Genomic DNA, 23,502 nt, shown 5'->3' on the forward strand with positions numbered 1-23,502 from the left:
TCAGACAGTCAGCCAGTCAGATAGACAGTCAGGCAGTCAGTCAGTTACCCAGCCAGCCAGCTAGTCAGTTAGCACGCCAGCCAGTCAGCTAGTTAGACAGTCAGACATTCCGTTAGCCAGCCAGCCAGTCTGCCAGTCAGCCAGCCTGCCAGTCAGATAGTCAGACAGTCAGGCAGCTGTCAGTCAGCCAGTCAGTCAGTCAGTTAGCCAGCCAGTCAGCTAGTCAGCTAGTCCGACAGTCAGGCAGTCAGTCAGTTACTCAGCCAGCTAGTCAGTCAGCCAGCCAGCCAGCGAGTCAGCCAGCCAGTCAGCTAGTCAGACAGTCAGACAGTCAGTCGGTCAGTCAGTCAGTCAGTCAGCCAGTTAGCCTACCGGAGCCTCTGGACAGCATGATCTGATCTGCTCCCTCTAGGCCGGCCCTCGTTGTCCTGGCAACCTGCTGACGCTCTGAGGTAGGGGAGAGGGGAGGCAGGGAGGGCTCCGATCAGAGACAATGGCATTCTTTCAAATAATTATACTAGCACTAGGACCCTGGAGGAGGCTGGGACTCCTGTGGTGGTGGGGCAGGCCAGGCAGGCTGACTGGCTGAGCTGTGTAACACACAGTCCTGCTCAGAGAGAGTGAGAGTGAGAGAGAGAGAGAAAGAGATCTGAGAGCAGAGAGAGAGAGAGAGAGAGAGAGAGAGAGAGAGAGAGAGAAGGGGAAGAGAGAGAGACTACAGGAACGCAGTCAGTTGCCTGTGCTGCTCAGTACCAGAAACAGGGAGCTGGGGAGGAAATGGAGGGGCTCAGGATCATCGGCGGGAACTGACATTACAGACCAGGAGAGGAGAGGAGAGGGAGAACTATTGGAGAGGAGAGGAGGAAAGGAAGGGGCTCGTCTGCACAACAGAAGATTTCTAAGGTGACTTTATATCTCTTTTCAATAGCTGGATGTGGTGGGATGTGGAGGGAAGTGTGTCTGTGTGTGGAAAGAGATCTTTTAGCTTCCAGAAGAGGCTGAGTGTTGACATGTGCTGCATCGCTGCACTTCTAAGTAGAGAAAAAGAAAGGAAAAGAAACAGAGTGTGTGTGTGTTTTTTCCCAGTGTGTTTTACAGTGAGACAGAGAGAGGGAGAGTGTTATGTGGCTGTTTTGAAGGGATGGTTAACCTTTTACTGCAGTGGGATAAGTCAGGCTCACACAGAGTGTTTCCTGGTAGTCTTAAACAAATCTACTTTAAAACAAAAGTATACACCTCACACACATGGTTAAAGGGCTTCAGAAAAAGAAACACCTGTCAGATATGGAGTTAAAATGTATTACATTTTGAGTTTGCAGACTGAAATATAACAAAACCATTTGATATAGAAACACAGGATTTTCAGCATTTAAAAAAAGAAATTATGCAAAATATGAATAACAGTCCACCCATGAGGCAACTAGGTCATTTGACTGCAGGAAAGGGGTACATGGAAATCTATCTTGACAGTTGTTGACTGAAATGAAAGGGTTCAGAGAAGTGTACACTTCTAAGGGAATAGGGAGATCCCGTCCACTCTGAAGATGACTCATGTTAGAAGTAGAGATCAAGGGAGGGAGAGATGGAGAGAGCGAGAGAGAGAGAGAGAGAGCGAGATAGAGAGAGACAGAGGGAGAGAGAGAGAGAGAGAGACAGAGAGAGAGAGAGAGAGAGAGAGAGAGAGAGAGAGAGAGAGAGAGAGAGAGAGAGAGAGAGAGAGATAGAGACAGAGGGAGAGAGAGAGAGAGAGAGAGAGAGAGGAGAGAGAGAGAGAGAGAGACAGAGGGAGAGAGAGAGAGAGAGAGACAGAGGGAGAGAGAGAGAGAGAGAGAGAGAATATCTCAATCAATTCCCAACTTCTGTGCATTTACTAATGACATATTCTGGGTGAGGGAGAAACTAGCCTGAGGGACATCCTGTGACCATTAATTCCCTGTAGTATTTACATTGTATTTAGCTGGCAGTTATACACAGTGTAACCATCATCCCTGTTGTCTTTTTATCATCTTATGTAAGTATTTATCAACTAACATTCCCCAATACAACAGCAGTAGTACAGTACCTGTACACATCATTATATGGACTCTTAATATTACTACTGAAAATAAACTGCATCTCCTCTTTGCATTGTACTGTATTTACTGAAATGCTATACGAATATACTGCTTTGGCAATATCTACAAATTGTATTTCATACTAATAAAGCAATCTGAATTTGAGAGAGAGAGAGAGAGATTTGAAGTGAGAGAGAGAGGTATGAAGAGAGAGAGAGAGAGAGAGGTTTGGGTTGTTAATATACAGTTCAATGTGTCCAAGGATAAAGAGAGAAGAGAGAGAGGAAGAGTGAAGGAGAGAGAGAGAGAGAGAGAGAGAGAGAGAGAGAGAGAGAGAGAGAGAGAGAGAGAGAGAGAGAGAGAGAGACAGAGAGAGAGAGAGGAAGAGAGGAAGAGGGAGGGAGGTTTAGGTTGTTATTATACAGTACAATGTTTCCAAGGATAGAGAGAGGAGAGACATTTGGCCCCTGGCTTTCCATAAATAACAAAACACAAGAAAAACTGCCTATAGCTCAGCACTTGAAGCAAGGATATGCATTTTCTTGGCACCAGTTGAAAGGAAACACTTTGAAGTTTGTGGAAATGTGAAAGGAATGTAGGATAATATAACACATTAGATCTGGTAAAAGATAATACAAAATAAAAAAAAAGTTATTTTGTATTTTTTTTACCATCATCTTTGAAATGCAATAGAAAGGCCATAATGTATTATTCCAGTCCAGGTGCAATTTAGATTTTGGCCACTAGATGGCAGCAGTGTATGTGCAAAGGTTTTAACTGATCAAATGAACCATTGCATTTCTGTTCAAAATTTGGTATCAAGTCTGCCCAAATGTGCCTAATTTGTTTATTAATATATTTTCATGTTCAAAATTATGAACTTTCCTTAAACAATAGCATGGTATTATTTCACTGTAAATTGCACAGTGCAGTTAAATTAACAAGAATTTAAGCTTTCTGCCAATATCAGATATGTCTATGTAAATAACACATTTTCTTGTTACTTACAGCCTCATGCTAATCGCATTTGCCCACGTTAGCTCAACCGTCCCACAGGGGACCCACTGATCCTGAATATATTTAATATTAGAAATTAGAAATTATTTACACATTGTCATTTACTTTGGATACATGAGTATATTTAAAACCAAATACTTTTAGAGTTTTACTGGAGTATAACTTTACTGGGTGACTTTCACTTTTACTTGAGTCATTTTCTATTAAGATATCTTTACTTTACTCAAGTTTGACAGTTGAGTACTTTTTACACCACTGTGTGTGTGAGTGTGTGTGTGTGTGTGTGCATGTGTGTGTCTGAGTGTGTACGTGTGTTTGTGACAAACAGGTTGAGAAAGTGCGATCTGTTCAGACGCACAGCAACAGTGGAAATAGTGGGAAAGGCTGGGCACTAGCAGATCACACACACACACACACACATACACATCTACATCTCCTGCCAGCCGAACAGCTGTGCATGTGTGTTTCATGAGAGTGAACAAGTCTGTAATTATCGGGTGCGTTTCATGTGTATGTTTTCACCAGTGAACATCTCTGTAAGTAAACATGTTAGCATTTCAAGGTAAGTCTCTGTCTCTGGGTGTGTGTTACATGTCTGTCAGTAGGCCCGTGTCAGATACATTTGATTTGATTGCAACAGTGTTTATTTTTCTATTATTGTAGGGTCTGTGTGTTACATCTATATCTCTGTGTTACATCTATATCTGTGTGTGTTACATCTCTATCTGTGTGTGTGTTACAGCTCTATCTGTGTGTTACATCTATATCTGTGTGTTACATCGCTATCTGTGTGTTACATCTCTATCTGTGTGTGTTACATCTCTATCTGTGTGTGTTACATCTCTATCTGTGTGTTACATCTCTATCTGTTTGTGTTACATCTCTATCTGTGTGTGTTACATCTATATCTGTGTGTGTTACATCTCTATCTCTGTGTGTGTTACATCTCTATCTGTGTGTTACATCTATATATGTGTGTTACATCTATATCTGTGTGTTACATCTCTATCTCTCTGTGTGTTACATCTATATATGTGTGTTACATCTCTCTGTGTGTTACATCTCTCTGTGTGTTACATCTCTCTGTATGTTACATCTATATATGTGTGTTACATCTCTCTGTGTTACATCTCTCTGTGTGTTACATCTCTCTGTGTGTTACATCTCTCTGTGTGTTACATCTATATATGTGTGATACATCTCTCTGTGTGTTACATCTCTCTGTGTGTTACATCTATATATGTGTGTTACATCTCTCTGTGTGTTACCTCTCTCTGTGTGTTACATCTCTCTGTGTGTTACATCTCTCTGTGTGTTACATCTATACGTGTGTGTGTTATTAAACCTCTAACTATTTATCTGTCTGTGTGTTATTAAATCTATATCTATGTATCTGTCTGTGTGTTATTAAATCTCTATCTATGTATCTGTCTGTGTGTTTTTAAATCTCTATCTATGTATCTGTCTGTGTGTTATTAAATCTCTATCTATGTATCTGTCTGTGTGTTATTAAATCTCTATCTATGTATCTGTCTGTGTGTTATTAAATCTCTATCTATGCATCTGTCTGTGTGTTATTAAATCTCTATCTATGTATCTGTCTGTGTGTTATTAAATCTCTATCTATGTATCTGTCTGTGTGTTATTAAATCTCTATCTATGTATCTGTCTGTGTGTTATTAAATCTCTATCTATGTATCTGTCTGTGTGTTATTAAACCTCTAACTATGTATCTGTTATTAAATCTCTATCTATGTATCTGTCTGTGTGTTATTAAACCTCTAACTATGTATCTGTTATTAAATCAATATCTATGTATCTGTCTGTGTGTGTGTGTAAATGTATATGCATGGCAGTGCAGGGACTGTTCACTTGTCAGATAGTGTATCTATTTCCATTTCTGTCTTCGTGTCTGTGGTCTGTGTGCGTGATTGGTCAGCTATTTTTATATCTCCATGTCCCTATGTATTTGAGCGAGAGAGAGAGAGAGAGAAAGAGAGAGAGAGAGAGAGAGAACCTGTGTCGATCTTATCAGGAGCTTTCAGTGTGGTAGTTCATTCATAATTCACCCGCCCCGCCCCACAGCATCGTTCATTCAGATATTGTCCCCCGTGGCTGTGTTCACACAGGATCTCACCCTCACATCTCACATCTCCCTAACTCAGTCAGGACTGTGACACCTGTAACTGACATACCACCAACATCAATATACTCTTGATGCAAAAGTGTGACCTTTTCATTTGAATTAAACCTTAATTTATCCCAGATAAAACATGTGATTGTCTTGATCTAGGATAGACAGATAATGCACAGCTAATATTGGTCCTCTATTGGTTTCCAGCAGTGGTCTGCTTTTGTCAATATTGACGTATCCAGTCCTCTGTATTCTGGACATGAGAGTGAAGGGCAAGTCAATGTCATAGAGACCATCTTAAACCAAAAGGGTCAATAGTGACTTTAGATTTTACACAGAGGTCAGCACTGAAAAAGGCAATATTTAACTCTTCGAGCTAATTCACATAACCCTCCTCCCTCCTCCTTCCTCCTTTCTCCTCCATCCCTCCTAATTGTCATTGACTGGCCACCTTACTGTGCCCAAATGAAGTCATTGCCTACAGTACCGCGAGCCCAGCTCAATTGGCCCCCCTCACGCCATTTAAAAAGAGCCAGCGTGTGTGTGTGAGTGTGAGTGAGTGTGTGTGTGTGTGTGTGTGTGTGTGTTCTCGCTAGCTCACTGTCTATAAAGCCACCAGCTTAGGTCAAAATAGAGCATATAAATGAGCAACGTTTTAGTATTTCAGGGAGCTGCTGTCATTGCTGTTGGTTGCTGATAGATTTGAAAGCCTAGCTGGCAGTGTGGTGGGTGTGTCTGTTTAGCTTTTAATGACACAGTAAAAGGGGGAAAAGAGTCTTGTTGAAAAGCTTTGGCTTCTTAAAGGTGAGCAGTTGATGATAGAATGGTAAAGGGTTCAGACCAAAGGAGTGTGAGTGAGTGTGTGTGTGTGTGTGGGTGTGTCTGTGTGTGTGTGGGGGGGGTTGTGTGTGTGTGTGTGCGTGCTTGTGTGCTTGTGTGTGTGTGTGTGTGCGTTTGTGTGCGCGTGCTTGTGTGTGTGTGTGTGTGTGTGTGTGCGTGCGCGTGCTTGTGTGTGTGTGTGTGTGTGTGTGCGTGTGTGTGTGCGTGCATGGTGGAGGTATGCCGTGACGCTGCGCTGGTTGCTAAGCGGAGCAGGGACGTGGGTGAAAAGTGTAAAGATTTCCTGTTGACAGGAACGTTTGTTTATGCGGGGAGCGCCATGCCGAGGGGAAGTGTGTGTTGTGTTCCCTGTGTGTTGTGTGTTCTGTGTGTGTGTGTTGCTTGGTGAGTGAACACACACACATGCAAAGAACACAAACAAACAGAGTACACAACACACTTTCCCTCGGCATGGTGCTCCCCGGATAAACAAACGTTCCCTTCGACAGGAAATCCTTCCACCCACGTCCCTGCTTCGCTTAGCAACCAGCACAGCGTCACGGCATACCTCCACCATGCACGCACACACACACACGCACACACACGCACGCATGCAAGCACACGCACGCACGCACGCACGCACACACACACACACACACAAACACAAACACCACTTATTCAAGTACACACACACACAAACACACACACCCTCTAGTGTTGAATATTTTCTTTGGCTTGCATAACGTCCTGGTCTGTGTAATTTGGATGTTCTGTACTTCTTGATGTACCTCGTGGCACTTCCCCCCAAAACCCCCATGCCGTTATCCCCATAGCACGGACCTGCTCTCTCCCCCCTCTCTCTCTCTCTCCCCTCTTCTCCCTCCGTCTGTCTCTCCGTTCGCTGATGTCATGCCTGTTTTATAGTGTCCCACACGTGAGGACTGCCATATGATCTCACCACCGGGCCTGGCTCCCACTATAGTTACCTCATTCACATTACGTGAAAGGGAGGGGTGACGTCAGCCCCTCTGGCTAGCTGCAGTGATGTCATAGTTGGAAGGAGCCATACAAAGGCATGGCAGTCAGCTAGCAAGAGGAGAGGAGAGGTTTATATAATGTGTTTACCTCGGTTCTCTGCTCTTTACAGTAGACACTGTTATCAGGGGCATTAATGACACACTTTGGGGTATCGTTTTCAACTCAACACTTGGTTTCACATTAAGTTGAGAGTTTGGGGGTTGGGGAATTACTCTCAATTACTCTTACTTGCTTTACCTTGGCCAGGTTGCAATTGTAAATGAGAACTTGTTCTCAACTTGCCTACCCGGTTAAATAAAGGTGAAATAAAATAAATAAATATCAAATTCGTAGATTGAATTATGGATGTTAGAATTGACAGGCCAGGAGATCAATATATTTTGAAGATATACATTGGTTGTTTACAAAGACATCTATGGGATTATCATTAATGTCACAGGTTACATATTTAAGTCTCTGAAGGGACTGGTAGAGTCTGGTAGAGTCTGGTGCAGTCTGGTAAAGACTGGTAGAGTCTGGTGTAATGGCCTTCTGCTCTGATGTTAGCAGGGATATGTGACCTCTACAGAGTCCTTTATAGCCCACTGTATAGCCCACTTTATAGCCCACTGTATAGCCCACTGTTAAGCAGCCACTGTATAGCCCATTGAATAGCCCAACAAATAGCCCACTATATAGCCCACTGTATAGCCCACTAAATAGCCCACTGTATAGCCCACTGAATAGCCCACTATATAGCCCACTGTATAGCCCACTGAATAGCCCACTATATAGCCCACTGTATAGTTACTGTATAGTCCACTGTATAGTTACTGTATAGTTACTGTACAGCCCATTGTATAGTAACTGTATAGTTACTGTATAGTTACTGTATAGCTTAATGTATAGCCCATTGTAGAGTTACTCTGTAGCCCACTGTATAACCAACTGTATAGTTACTGTATAGCCCACCATATAGTTACTGAATAGCCCACTGTTTAGCCCACTGTATAGGTACTGTATAGCCACTGTATAGTTACTGTATAGTTAATGAATAGGCCACTGTATAGTTACTGTATAGTTACTGTATAGCCCACTGTATATTTAGTTAGTGTATAGTCCACTGTATAGTTAGTTACTGTATAGTTACTGTATAGCCCACTGCCACTATATAGTTAGTTACTGTGTAGCCCACTGTATAGTTACTGTATTGCCCACTGTATAGCCCACTGTATAGTTACTGTATAGTTACTGTATAGCCCACTGTATAGTTACTGTATAGTTACTGTATAGCCCACTGTATAGTTACTGTATAGCCCACTGTATAGTTACTGTATAGCCCACTGTATAGTTACTGTATAGTTACTGTATAGCCCACTGTATAGTTACTGTATAGCCCACTGAATAGTTACTGTTTAGTTACTGTATAGTTACTGTATAGCCCACTGTATAGTTGCTGTATAGTTACTGTATAGCCCACTGTATAGCTACTGTATAGTGACTGTATAGTTACTGTTTAGTTACTGTATAGTTACTGTATAGTTACTGTATAGTTACTGTATAGCCCACTATACAGTATAGCCCACTGATGCCACTGAGACACAGACTGTCTTTGAAACTGATCTCCCTTTGTTGTGTCTCGTAAAGGTGTGTGTGTGTGTGTTCTTCTGTTTGACCTTTGACCTTTGTTGTCGATACTGATCTGAGAACTAAAATCTATCCAAGAGGAGGAAGCGACTGAAAAAACTAAAAGTGGACAGTCAGAAACTTCGAGACGTTAGTGATTTTAGTCGAGACGTTAGTGATGTTAGTCGAGACGTTAGTGATTTTAGTCGAGACGTTAGTGATGTTAGTCGAGACGTTAGTGATGTTAGTCGAGACGTTAGTGATTTTAGTCGAGACGTCCACACTCTTGGAAAGAAAGGAGCTATCTCGAACCTTAAAGGACACGTTGAAGAACCCTATATTTTGCTGCAGGCAGAACCCTACATTTTACATCTTGGTTGCAGGTAGAACCCTACATTTTGCTGTAGGTAGAACCCTGACTTTTGCATCTTGGTTCCAGGTAGAACCCTACATTTTGCTGCAGGTAGAGGCCTACATTTTGCATCTTGGTTCCAGGTAGAACCCTTCATTTTGCATCTTGGTTCCAGGTAGAACCCTACATTTTGCTGCAGGTAGAACCCTTTTGGGCTCCATGTAGAACTATTTCTTCAGAGGGTTCTACATGGAACCCAAAAGGGTTTTATATGGAACCAAGAACGGTTCTACCTGGAACCAATAAGTGTTTTCCTACGGGGACAGACAAAAAAAACTTTTAGAAAACTTTTTTCTAAGATTGGTTTTTAAAAAGTCCCAAATGAGTGGAAAAACTGAGAGCTATCTACTTCTGAATTTCTGGGATTGGAAAAGTAGCAATGTGTTTCATTCCCAAAAAATGAGCCATCTATCTCTGGCTCATACTCTTTAACAAGCTGCCTCACACACACACACACACACACACACACACACACACACACACACACACACACACACACACACACACACACACACACACACACACACACACACACACACACACACACACACACACACAGGACTCTCCAAGTATGAGGATCTTATAACAGACTTTGTGTGCCGTAGACCGCCAAACAAACACATTAGGGCGATATTCCAGTGACTATGTGATTACTGTGCGAATCACATGAAAACCTATCCCCTATATACGTAGTGGACCAGTGCACTATTTTAGGGAATATGGTGTAATTTGAAAAACATCCTTAGGTCTCTGAGTCCAAAACAAACCCCACAGTCATGGTCTAATCTACAACTCAATGAGCAATGTACATGTTCAGACACCGACAGTTAAAATCACAACTCTCTCTGTCTCTCTGTCTCTCTGTCTCTCTCTCTCTCTCTCTCTCTCTCTCTCTCTCTCTCTCTCTCTCTTCCCTATCCCTCTTTTTATCTCTTTTTATCCTCCACATCCCCCTCTCTCTCCCTCTCTCTGTTTTACTCAAAGTTTTGTCTGTTCCGTGGCAGGACGAGGGGGAAATACCTTCCCATATGGTGTTAACACAGTAGGTCCAGCAGCAGCACAGGCAGTAGCCATATACACTCAATCTCCCCTAACAGTACAAGTATACACTCAATCTCCCCTAACAGTACAAGTATACACTCAATCTCCCCTAACAGTACAAGTATACACTCAATCCCCTAACAGTACAAGTATACACTCAATCTCCCCTAACAGTACAAGTATACACTCAATCCCCTAACAGTACAAGTATACACTCAATCTCCCCTAACAGTACAAGTATACACTCAATCCCCCCTAACAGTACAAGTATACACTCAATCTCCCCTAACAGTACAAGTATACACTCAATCGCCCCTAACAGTACAAGTATACACTCAATCTCCCCTAACAGTACAAGTATACACTCAATCTCCCCTAACAGTACAAGTATACACTCAATCTCCCCTAACAGTACAAGTATACACTCAATCTCCCCTAACAGTACAAGTATACACTCAATCCCCTAACAGTACAAGTATACACTCAATCTCCCCTAACAGTACAAGTATACACTCAATCCCCCCTAACAGTACAAGTATACACTCAATCTCCCCTAACAGTACAAGTATACACTCAATCTCCCCTAACAGTACAAGTATACACTCAATCTCCCCTAACAGTACAAGTATACACTCAATCCCCCCTAACAGTACAAGTATACACTCAATCTCCCCTAACAGTACAAGTATACACTCAATATCCCCTAACATTTATGATGAACAGAGAGTAGCAGTAGCGTAAAAGAGGGGTTGGCGGGTGGTAGGTGGGACACAACACAGATAGCCCGGTTAGCCACTGTGCGTGAGCACTGGTTGGTCGGCCCAATTGAGGCAGTATGTACATGAATGTATAGTTAAAGTGACTATGCATATATGATAAACAGAGAGTAGCAGCAGCGTAAAAGCAGGGGTTGGGGTGGGGGGGCACACAATGCAAATAGTCCAGGTAGCCATTTGATTACCTGTTCAGGAGTCTTATGGCTTGGGGGTAAAAACTGTTGAGAAGCCTTTTTGTCCTAGACTTGGCACTCCGGTATGGCTTGCCATACGGTAGTAGAGAGAACAGTCTATGACTGCCTGGTGTAGAGGTCCTGGATGGCAGGCAGCTTAGCCCCAGTGATGTACTGGGCCGTACGCACTAGCCTCTGTAGTGCCTTGCGGTCAGAGGCCAAGCAGTGATGCAACCATGCTCTTGATGTTGAAGCTGTAGAACCTTTTGAGGATCTAAGGACCCTTGCCAAATCTTTTTAGTTTCCCGAGGGGGAATAGGCTTTGTCGTGCCCTCTTCACGACTGTCTTGGTGTGTTTGGACCATTCTAGTTTGTTGTTGATGTGGACACCAAGGAACTTAAAGCTCTCAACCTGCTCCACTACAGCCCCTCAATGAGAATGGAGGCATGCTCGGTCCTCCTTTTCCTGTAGTCCACAATCATCTCCTTAGTCTTGGTTACGTTGAGGGATAGGTTGTCATTCTGGCACCACCCGGCCAGGTCTCTGACTTCCTCCATATAGGCTGTCTCGTCATTGTTGGTGATCAGGCCTACCACTGTTGTGTTGTCTGAAAACTTAATGATGGTGTTGGAGTCGTGCCAGGCCATGCAGTCGTGGATGAACAGGGAGTACAGGAGGGGACTGAGCAGGCACCCCTGGGGAGCTCCAGTGTTGAGGATCAGTGTGGCAGATGTGTTGCTGCCTACCCTCACCACCTGGGGGCGGACCGTCAGGAAGTCCAGGATCCAGTTGCAGAGGGAGGTGTTTAGTCCAAGGATCCTTAGCTTAGTGATGAGCTTTGAGCGTACTATGGTGGTGAACACTGATCTGTAGTCAATTAATAGCATTCTCACGTAAGTGTTCCTTTTGTCCAGGTGGGAAAGGGCAGTGTGGAGTGCAATAGAGATTGCGTCATCTGTGGATCTGTTTGGGCGGTATGCAAATTGGAGTGGGTCTAGGGTTTCTGGGATAATGGTGTTGATGTGAGCCATGACCAGCCTTTCAAAGCATTTCATGGCTAGAGATGTGCGTGATACGGCTTAAAACATGTTGGTATTGCAGACTCGAACAGGGAGAGTTTGAAAATGTCAGTGAAGACACTTGCCAGTTGGTCAGCGCATGCTCACAGTACAAGTCCTGGTAATCCGTCTGGCCCTGCAGCCTTGTGATTTTTGACCTCTTTAAAGGTCTTACTCACATCAGCTGCGGTGAGCGTGATCACACAGCTGGTGCTCTCATGCATGTTTCAGTATTATTTGCCCTGAAGCAAGCACATAAGTAGTTTAGCTCGTCTGGTAGGCTCGTGTCACTGGGCAGCTCTCGGCTGTGCTTCCCTTTGTAGTCTGTAATGCTTTGCAAGCCCTGCCACATCCGACGAGCATCAGAGCCGGTGTAGTACGATTCAAACTTAGTCCTGTATTTAAGCTTTGCTTGTTTGATGGTTCGTCGGAGGGCATACGGGATTTCTTATTAGCTTCCGGGTTAGAGTCCCGCTCTTTGAATGCGGCAGCTCTAGCCTTTAGCTCCGTGCGGATCTTGTCTGTAATCCATGGCTTCTGGATGGGGTATGTACGTACAGTCACTGTGGGGATGACGTCATCGATGCACTTATTGATGAAGCCAATGACTGATGGTGTACTCCTCAATGCTATCTGAGGAATCCTGGAACATATTCCAGTCTGTGCTAGCAAAGAAGTCCTTTAGCTTAGCATCTGCTTCATCTGACCACTTTTTTAGTCACTGGTGCTTCCTGATTAAATATTTGCTTGTTAGCAAGAATCAGGAGGATAGAATTATGGTCAGATTTGCCAAATGGAGGGCAAGGGAGAGCTTTGTATGCATCTCTGTGTGTGGCGTAAAGATGGTCCAGAGTTGTTTTCCCTCTGGTTGCACATTTCACATGCTGATATAATTTTGGTAAGACTGATTTTATTTCCCCTGCATTTAAAGTCCCCGGCCACTAGGAGCGCCGCCTCTGGGAAAGCGCTTTCCTGTTTGCTTATGGGGGAATATAGCTCATTGAGTGCGGTCTTAGTGCCAGCCTCAGTCTGTTGTGGTATGTAGACAGCTACGAAAAATACAGATGAAATCTCTCTAGGTAGAGAGTGTGGTCTACAGCTTATCATGAGATACTCTACCTCAGTCGAGCAAAACCAGCTGTCATGCACCAGCTGTTATTTACAAAAAGACATAGTCCACCGCCCCTTGTCTTACCAGACGCTGCTGTTCTATCTTGCTGATACAGCATATAACCAGCCAGCTGTATGTTCATAATGTTGTTGATAATTCAGGCACGACTTCGTGAAGCATAAGATATTACAGTTTTGAATGTCCCTTTGGTTGTTTAATCTTCTGCGTAGGTCATCGATTTTATTTTCTGAAGATTGTGCTTTTTCCATCAGAATGGAAGGCAATGGGGGTTTACTCGATCGCCTACGAATTCTCAGAAGGCAGTCCGCCCTCCGGCCCCTTTTTCTCCATCTTCTCTTCACGTAAATGACGGGGATCTGGGCCTGTTCCCGGGAAAGCAGTATGCCATTCAGCTCGGACTCGTCGGACTCGTTAAAGGAAAAAAAGGATTCTGCCAGATCATGATGAGTAATCGCAGTGCTGATGTCCAGAATTTTTTTTCGGGCATAAGAGACGATAGCAGCAACATTATGTACAAAATAAGTTAAAAAAATAAGTTACAAACAACGCAAAGAAAAAAAACTAAACACAATTGGATAGGAACACATGAAACGTCAGCCTTCTTGTCCGGTGCCATTGATGATATGTTAATTTTGTAAACTGTACCACTGGCTCCTTTCCCCAACATCTTGCCTGGATAGTGAGGGAGATGGTCGAGGAAATGGAGGAGACTTTGGGAGTATATGCAGGTATGGGGGAATAATGTGAGAGAAAAGTAGAGAACTGCATGCGATTGGAGAAGACTATGGTAGATTAAACACTCCGGTAGTCCATTGTCTCCCAAATGGCACATTATTTTCCATACTGTAGTGCATCATTTTAACCAGTGCCCTAGTGCACTATCAGGGGTATAGGGTGCCATTTGGGATGCTTGGAGAATGTATAGGAATGTAAAAAGAACAAAGGGACTAGCACTCAGTAAGGGATCTGAGAACTCTGTGGTTCTGATAGGGAACAGATTGTTCTTCCCCCTCAGATCTCAGATCTCTGGTGGTTGTGTCTGGGGTCATGACTCTGAGAAGAGGGTTGAGGCCTACTGGCTGTGTTTGGGGTCATGACTCTGAGGAGAGGGTTGAGGCCTACTGGCTGTGTTTGGGGTCATGACTCTGAGAAGAGGGTTGAGGCCTACTGGCTGTGTTTGGGGTCATGACTCTGAGGAGAGGGTTGAGGCCTACTGGCTGTGTTTGGGGTCATGACTCTGAGAAGAGGGTTGAGGCCTACTGGCTGTGTTTGGGGTCATGACTCTGAGGAGAGGGTTGAGGCCTACTGGCTGTGTTTGGGGTCATGACTCTGAGGAGAGGGTTGAGGCCTACTGGCTGTGTTTGGGGTCATGACTCTGAGGAGAGGGTTGAGGCCTACTGGCTGTGTTTGGGGTCATGACTCTGAGGAGAGGGTTGAGGCCTACTGGCTGTGTTTGGGGTCATGACTCTGAGGAGAGGGTTGAGGCCTACTGGCTGTGTCTTTGTTCATGACTCTGAGGAGAGGGTTGATTGAGGTCTAGTGGCTGTGTCTGTGTTCATGACTCTGAGGAGAGGGTTGATTGAGGTCTAGTGGCTGTGTCTGTGTTCATGACTCTGAGGAGAGGGTTGATTGAGGTCTAGTGGCTGTGTCTGTGTTCATGACTCTGAGGAGAGGGTTGATTGAGGTCTAGTGGCTGTGTCTGGGGTCATGACTCTGAGGAGAGGGTTGAGGCCTACTGGCTGTGTTTATGTTCATGACTCTGAGGAGAGGGTTGCGGCCTACTGGCTGTGTTTGGGGTCATGACTCTGAGGAGAGGGTTGAGGCCTGCTGGCTGTGTCTGTGTTCATGACTCTGAGGAGAGGGTTGAGGCCTACTGGCTGTGTCTGTGTTCATGACTCTGAGGAGAGGGTGGAGGCCTACTGGCTGTGTTTGGGGTCATGACTCTGAGGAGAGCGTTGAGGCCTGGTGGTTGTGTTTGTGGTCATGACCGAGGAGAGCAGGCAGGTCACAAGAAAGCGCAGTCGATTTTGGATCTTTGAAAAGGTCCAGAGGACATTGATACAGTATATGCCTTTGTCAGTGCTCACCAAAAACAAACAAACACGACACTCAGAGGTGGAGTAAGCTGCTCTGCCCGAGTCATTCACACTTCTCTAGCAAGCAGGGAGAGTAGTTGATGATAGTTCATGGAAAAAGCACTTGAAAAATTTTGTTTTTGTTTTAAGCCTTCCCCAAACCATAGCACTAACTTTAACCACTTGGAATGAATATCTACATTTAACCCTGTAACCATGCAGAATTAACCCTGTAACCACGTGGAATTAATGGAGCGCCGGCTGGCCCTTAAATGTACACAGAGGGCTAATATCCAGAAAATGCATGTCAATATCTCCTGGCTCAACGTAGAGGAGTGATTGATCGTGTCATTTCTTGTCTTTGTGAGAGGTATTGATGTGTTGAAAGCACAAACTGTTCCAACAGTTAACACGCAGCTCAGACACCCATACAAACCCCACAAGACATGCCACCAGGGGACTCTTCATCTACCAGGTCTCACAGTCTCAAGTCAGAATTAGACGTTCATCCATGTTTCTCAGACGTCAAACTTTGATGTTGTCGCAAACTTCAAGTAAGTAAGGTTACATTTATGCATTAACTCTGAATGTTTAAGGTTAGGCTTAAGTTTAGGCAGTAACTATGAACTCTTAAGGTCAGGCATTAACTCCAAATGGTTAAGGTTGATGGTTTGGGATAGTCTTAAAACAAGAAATATAAAAAACAACTTAGTATCAATGGATTTATACATGCAACCTTTGAAATCAGAAGCAGATGCACCGTCCCCAACGTCCTTTGGAAAACCAAAACCTACGTCAATGTAATTGTGTTCACTGTTGCCCCCTAGTGGCCACTTTCCATGTCATCTCCCGACGTCCTCAGACATGGCTGGATGTCGAATAATGACTTGTATCACAGGTGACCTGGCTGCTCTTCTCAAGTCCAGAACAGACTCTGGGAAACACACAGTACCAAATAGAGCCATGACTACATGGAACTCTCTTCCTCATCAAGTAAATCAAGTGAGCAGTAAAATCTGATTTAAAAAAAACTAGATAAAACAATCCCTCACGGCATAACGCGGACTGTGAAGAGACACCCGCATACACACACACACTCTACACACGCACTCTACATACGCACTCTACATACGCACTCTACATACGCACTCTACATACGCACACTACACACGCACTCTACACACGCACTCTACACACGCACTCTACACACGCACTCTACATACGCACTCTACATACGCACTCTACACACGCACTCTACATACGCACTCTACATACGCACTCTACATACGCACTCTACACACACACACTCTACACACAAACACTTTACACACACACTCTACACACACACACTACACACACACACTCTACAGACACACTCTACACACACACTCTACATACGCACTCTACACACACACACTCTACACACACACACACACACTCTACACACACACACACACACACACTCTACACACACACTCTACACACACACACACTCTACACACACACTCTCTACACACACACTCTACACACACACTCTACACACACACTCTACACACACACACTCTACACACACACACACTCTACACACACACACTCTACACACACACTCTACACACGCACTCTACACACACACTCTACACACACACTCTACATACACACACTCTACACACACACTCTACACACACACTTTACACACACACACTCTACACACACGCACTACACACACACTCTACACACACACACTGCACACACACTCTACACACACACACTACATACACACACTATACACACACACACTACACACACACACACACACACACACACTACACACACACACACACACTCTACACACACACACACACACTACACACACACACACACACACACTAAACACACACATACACTACACACACACACACTCTACACACACACACACACACACACTACACACACACACACACTCTACACACACACACACTACACACACACACACACACACACACACACACACACACACACACACTACACACACACACACACACACACACACACACACACACACACACACATTGTAATATTATATTATTGTACATTTTGTGATGGAATTGTTTTATACCTGTTTGCACCCCAGGAAGAGTAGCTGCTGCCTTGGTAGGAACTAATGGGGATCCTATTAAATACTAAATACTCTCCTCTCCTTCTCTCAAACCCACCATCCCTTGGATCAAGCACTCTTCCCTGAGCTCCACATCTAATAATGGCACCATCATTCCTCACTCTAATTCTTTTGGCAGGGCCTGTCAAACAGCATATGCTGGAGGACACTGTGACTTTGAAATGCTGCTAATGACCCAAGGATATTTTCCCCTCGCTCGCTGGTGATTAGAGAGAGAGAGGAGCGAGGGAGAGAGGAGAGAAAAAGAGAGAAGGGTGCGAGAGAAAAGGAATAAGAGACAGAGATATGAAGAGGGAGAGGGAGAGAGATAAAGAGAGGGAGAGAGAGATAAAGAGAGGGAGAGAAATATAAAGAGAGGGAAAGAGATATAAAGAGAGAGAGAGAGAGAGAGAGAGATAAAGAGAGGGAGATGTAAAGAGAGGGAGATAGATATAAAGAGAGGGAGAGAGATAAAGAGAGGGAGAGAGATAAAAAAGAGAGGGAGATATAAAGAGAGGGAGAGAGATATAAACAGAGGGAGGGAGATATAAAGAAAAGGAGATATAAAGAGAGAGATATATAAAGAGAGGGAGATAGATATAACGAGAGGGAGAGAGATATAAAGAGAGGGAGAGATATATAAACAGAGGGAGGGAGATATAAAGAGAGGGAGATATAAAGAGAGGGAGATATAAAGAGAGGGAGATAGATATAAAGAGAGGGAGAGAGATATAAAGAGAGGGAGGGATAAAGAGAGGGAGAGAGATGTAAAGAGAGGGAGAGAGAGATATAAAGAGGGAGAGAGATATAAGGAGAGGGAGAGAGATATAAAGAGATTGAGATGTAAAGAGAGGGAGAGAAATATAACGAGAGGGAGAGAGATATATAAAGAGGGAGAGAGATAAGGAGAGGGAGAGCGATAAAAAGAGATTGAGATGTAAAGAGAGGGAGAGAGATATAAAGAGAGGGAGGGATAAAGATAGGGAGAGAGATATGAAGAGAGGGAGAGAGATATAAGGAGAGGGAGAGAGATGTAACGAGAGGGAGAGAGATATAAAGAGAGGGAGATAGATATAAAGAGAGGAAGATATAAAGAGAGGGAGATATAAAGAGAGGGAGGGATAAAGAGAGGGAGATGTAAAGAGAAGGAGATATAAAGAGAGGGAGAGAGATATAAAGAGAGGGAGAGAGATATAAAGAGAGGGTGATGTAAAGAGAGGGAGAGAGAGAGATAAAGAGAGGGAGAGAGATATAAAGAGAGGGAGAGAGATATAAAGAGAGGGAGATGTAAAGAGAGGGAGAGAGATATAAAGAGAGGGAGAGAGATATAAAGAGAGGGAGATATAAAGAGAGGGAGAGAGAGATAAAGAGAGGGAGATGTAAAGAGAGGGAGAGAGATATAAAGAGAGGGAGAGAGAGATATAAAGAGAGGGAGATAGATATAAACAGAGGGAGATGTAAAGAGAGGGAGAGAGATATAAAGAGAGGGAGATATAAAGAGAGAGAGAGAGAGATAAAGAGAGGGAGCTGTAAAGAGAGGGAGAGAGATATAAAGAGAGGGCGAGAGATATAAAGAGATGGAGATATAAAGAGAGGGAGAGAGATAAAGAGAGGGAGAGAGATATAAAGAGAGGGAGAGAGATATAAAGAGAGGGAGAGAGAGATATAAGGAGAGGGAGAGAGATATAAAGAGAGGGAGATGTAAAGAGAGGGAGAGAGATATAAAGAGAGGGAGAGAGATATAAAGAGAGGGAGAGAGATATAAAGAGAGGGAGATATAAAGAGAGGGAGAGAGAGATAAAGAGAGGGAGATGTAAAGAGAGGGAGAGAGATATAAAGAGAGGGAGAGAGATATAAAGAGAGGGAGAGAGATATAAAGAGAGGGAGATGTAAAGAGAGGGAGAGAGATATAAAGAGAGGGAGAGAGATATAAAGAGAGGGAGAGAGATATAAAGAGAGGGAGAGAGAGATATAAAGAGAGGGAGAGAGATATAAAGAGAGGGAGATGTAAAGAGAGGGAGAGAGATATAAAGAGAGGGAGAGAGAGATATAAAGAGAGGGAGAGAGATATAAAGAGAGGGTGATGTAAAGAGAGGGAGAGAGAGAGATAAAGAGAGGGAGAGAGATATAAAGAGAGGGAGAGAGATATAAAGAGAGGGAGATGTAAAGAGAGGGAGAGAGATATAAAGAGAGGGAGAGAGATATAAAGAGAGGGAGATATAAAGAGAGGGAGAGAGAGATAAAGAGAGGGAGATGTAAAGAGAGGGAGAGAGATATAAAGAGAGGGAGAGAGAGATATAAAGAGAGGGAGATAGATATAAACAGAGGGAGATGTAAAGAGAGGGAGAGAGATATAAAGAGAGGGAGGTATAAAGAGAGAGAGAGAGAGAGATAAAGAGACGGAGCTGTAAAGAGAGGGAGAGAGATATAAAGAGAGGGCGAGAGATATAAAGAGATGGAGATATAAAGAGAGGGAGAGAGATAAAGAGAGGGAGAGAGATATAAAGAGAGGGAGAGAGATATAAAGAGAGGGAGAGAGAGATATAAGGAGAGGGAGAGAGATATAAAGAGAGGGAGATGTAAAGAGAGGGAGAGAGATATAAAGAGAGGGAGAGAGATATAAAGAGAGGGAGAGAGATATAAAGAGAGGGAGATATAAAGAGAGGGAGAGAGAGATAAAGAGAGGGAGATGTAAAGAGAGGGAGAGAGATATAAAGAGAGGGAGAGAGATATAAAGAGAGGGAGAGAGATATAAAGAGAGGGAGATGTAAAGAGAGGGAGAGAGATATAAAGAGAGGGAGAGAGAGATATAAAGAGAGGGAGAGAGATATAAAGAGAGGGTGATGTAAAGAGAGGGAGAGAGAGAGATAAAGAGAGGGAGAGAGATATAAAGAGAGGGAGAGAGATATAAAGAGAGGGAGATGTAAAGAGAGGGAGAGAGATAAAGAGAGGGAGAGAGATATAAAGAGAGGGAGATATAAAGAGAGGGAGAGAGAGATAAAGAGAGGGAGATGTAAAGAGAGGGAGAGAGATATAAAGAGAGGGAGAGAGAGATATAAAGAGAGGGAGATAGATATAAAGAGAGGGAGATGTAAAGAGAGGGAGAGAGATAAAGAGAGGGAGATATAAAGAGAGAGAGAGAGAGATAAAGAGAGGGAGCTGTAAAGAGAGGGAGAGAGATATAAAGAGAGGGCGAGAGATATAAAGAGATGGAGATATAAAGAGAGGGAGAGAGATAAAGAGAGGGAGAGAGATATAAAGAGAGGGAGAGAGATATAAAGAGAGGGAGAGAGAGATATAAGGAGAGGGAGAGAGATATAAAGAGAGGGAGATGTAAAGAGAGGGAGAGAGATATAAAGAGAGGGAGAGAGATATAAAGAGAGGGAGAGAGATATAAAGAGAGGGAGATATAAAGAGAGGGAGAGAGAGATAAAGAGAGGGAGATGTAAAGAGAGGGAGAGAGATATAAAGAGAGGGAGAGAGATATAAAGAGAGGGAGAGAGATATAAAGAGAGGGAGATGTAAAGAGAGGGAGAGAGATATAAAGAGAGGGAGAGAGAGATATAAAGAGAGGGAGATGTAAAGAGAGGGAGAGAGATATAAAGAGAGGGAGATGTAAAGAGAGGGAGAGAGATATAAACAGAGGGAGAGAGAGATAAAGAGAGGGAGAGAGATATAAAGAGAGGGAGAGAGATATAAAGAGAGGGAGAGACAGAGGGGGAGATATACAGACAGTGTCATATGTGCTCCCTCTCGGCCTCTAGGTCACCAGGCAGCTCGTTATAGCACACACCTGTCACCATCGTTACGCGCACCTGCGCGTCACCAGACTCACCTAGTCTCCATCACTTCCCTGATTATCTTCCCTATATGCAGTTGAAGTCGGAAGTTTACATACACTGAGGTTGGAGTCATTAAAACTTGTTTTTCAACCACTCCACAAATGTCTTGTTAACAAACTATAGTTTTGGTAAGTCGGTTAGGACATCTACTTTGTGCATGACACAAGTCATTTTTCCAACAATTGTTTACAGACAAATTATTTCACTCATAATTCACTGTATCACAATTCCAGTGGGTCAGAAGATTACATACACAAAGTTGACTGTGCCTTTAAATAGCTTGGAAAATTCCAGAAAATGATGTCATGGCTTTAGAAGTTTCTGATAGGCTGAGTCAATTGGAGGTGTACCTGTGGATGTATTTCAAGGCCTACCTTCAAACTCAGTGTCTCTTTGCTTGGCATCATGAGAAAATCAAAAGAAATCAGCAAAGTCCTCAGAATAAAAAATTGTAGTCTGGTTCATTCTTGTGAACAATTTCCAAATGCCTGGTAGGTACCACATTCATCTGTACAAACAATATTACGCAAGTATAAAGACCATGGGACCACGCAGCTGTCATACCTCTCAGGAAGGAGAAGCGTTCTTTGGTGTGAAAAGTGCAAACCAATCCCAGAACAACAGCAAAGGACCTTGTGAAGATGCTGGAGGAAACAGGTACAAAAGTATCTACATCCACAGTAAATCGAGTCCTATATCGACATAACCTGAAAGGCTGCTCAGCAAGGAAGAGGCCACTGCTCCAAAACCGCCATGAAAAAGCCAGACTACGGTTTGCAACTGCACATTGGGACAAAGATCGTACTTTTGGGAGAAATATCCTCTGGTCTGATGAAACAAAAATAGAACTGTTTGGCCATAATGACCATCGTTATGTTTGGATGAAAAAGGAGGATGCTTGCAAGCCGAAGAACACCATCCCAACCGTGAAGCACGGGGGTGGCAGCATCATGTTGTGGGGTTGCTTTGCTGCAGGAGGGACTGGTGCACTTCACAAAATAGATGGCATCATGAGGTGGAAAATGATCTGGATATATTGAAGAAACATCTCAAGACATCAGTCAGGAAGTTAAAGCTTGGTTGCAAATGGGTCTTCCAAATGGACAATGACCCCAAGCTTACCTCCAAAGTTGTGGCAAAATGGTTTAAGGACAACAAAGTCAAGGTACTGGAGTGGCCATCACAAAGCCCTGACCTCAATCCTATAGAAGATTTGTGGGCAGAACTGAAAAAGTGTGTGCGAGCAAGGAGGCCTACAAACCTGACTCAGTTACACCAGCTCTGTCAGGAGGAATGGGCCAAAATTCACCCAACTTATTGTGGGAAATTTGTGGAAGGCTACTTGAAACGTTTGACCCAAGTTAAACAATTTAAAGGCAACGCTACCAAATACGAATTGAGTGTATGTAAACTTCTGACCCACTAGGAATATAATGAAAGATATGAGAACTGAAATAAATCATTCTCTCTACTATTATTCTGACATTTCACATTCTTAAAATAAAGTTGTGATCCTAACGGACCTAAGACAGGGAATTCTTACTAGGATTAAATGTCAGGAATTGTGAAAAACTGAGTTAAATGTATTTGGCTAAGGTGTATGTAAACTTCTGACTTCAACTGTAAATCACTCCCTTTGGTTCCTTCCCCAGGCGTCATTGTTTCTGGTCTGTGTTTTGTTAGTGTTTCTTGTTAGTGTTTCTTGTTAGTGTTTCTTGTTAGTGTTTCTTGTTTTGTCTTATGTTATTTTAATTTTATTATAACACTCCCTGAACTTGCTTCCTGACTCTCAGTGCACTCGTTACAGAGCGAGAGAGTTATAAAGAGAGAGAAATAAAGAGAGAGAGATATATAGACTTTTTGATTTCTATACACTTTCTCAACCAAACATGCTGGGAGGAGCAGAGGGACCCAAAATGGGTGGGACCTTGGAACAAGTTACCGGCCTTTTCAGTGGATGTTGCCATGGTGTTTAGTCTCGGGGACATACTGTTGGCCAATGGCTGAGGGCCTGTGCTGCTGTTTAATAAGTGAGAGAGAGACCGAGAGAGGGAGAAAAGAGACCTTACTGTCTAGATACAGGACACAGTGCTCAATGCGTTCCCACTTTAAAGCTCTCAATCACATGAAACCCATCCAGTTCACTCTCTCTGTCTTCACCCACCACTCT

At 43.5% G+C, this 23,502-nt stretch overlaps 1 protein-coding gene across 1 annotated transcript in view; it reads left to right on the forward strand.

Annotated features, from left to right (window-relative positions):
• Window positions 1-587: 587 nt before the first annotated feature.
• LOC110522562 (forkhead box protein N3) overlaps window positions 588-23,502 on the forward strand; it is an 81,941-nt gene continuing 59,026 nt past the window's right edge. Inside the window, exon 1 of the mRNA XM_021601019.3 lies at window positions 588-903. The gene's annotated coding sequence lies outside the window, so the exon portion shown is untranslated. The remainder of the gene's footprint in view (window positions 904-23,502) is intronic.

The sequence above is a fragment of the Oncorhynchus mykiss genome, chromosome 4, assembly GCF_057628025.1.
Source record: "Oncorhynchus mykiss isolate SJ-2025 chromosome 4, ASM5762802v1, whole genome shotgun sequence".
Taxonomy (NCBI): Eukaryota; Metazoa; Chordata; class Actinopteri; order Salmoniformes; family Salmonidae; genus Oncorhynchus; species Oncorhynchus mykiss.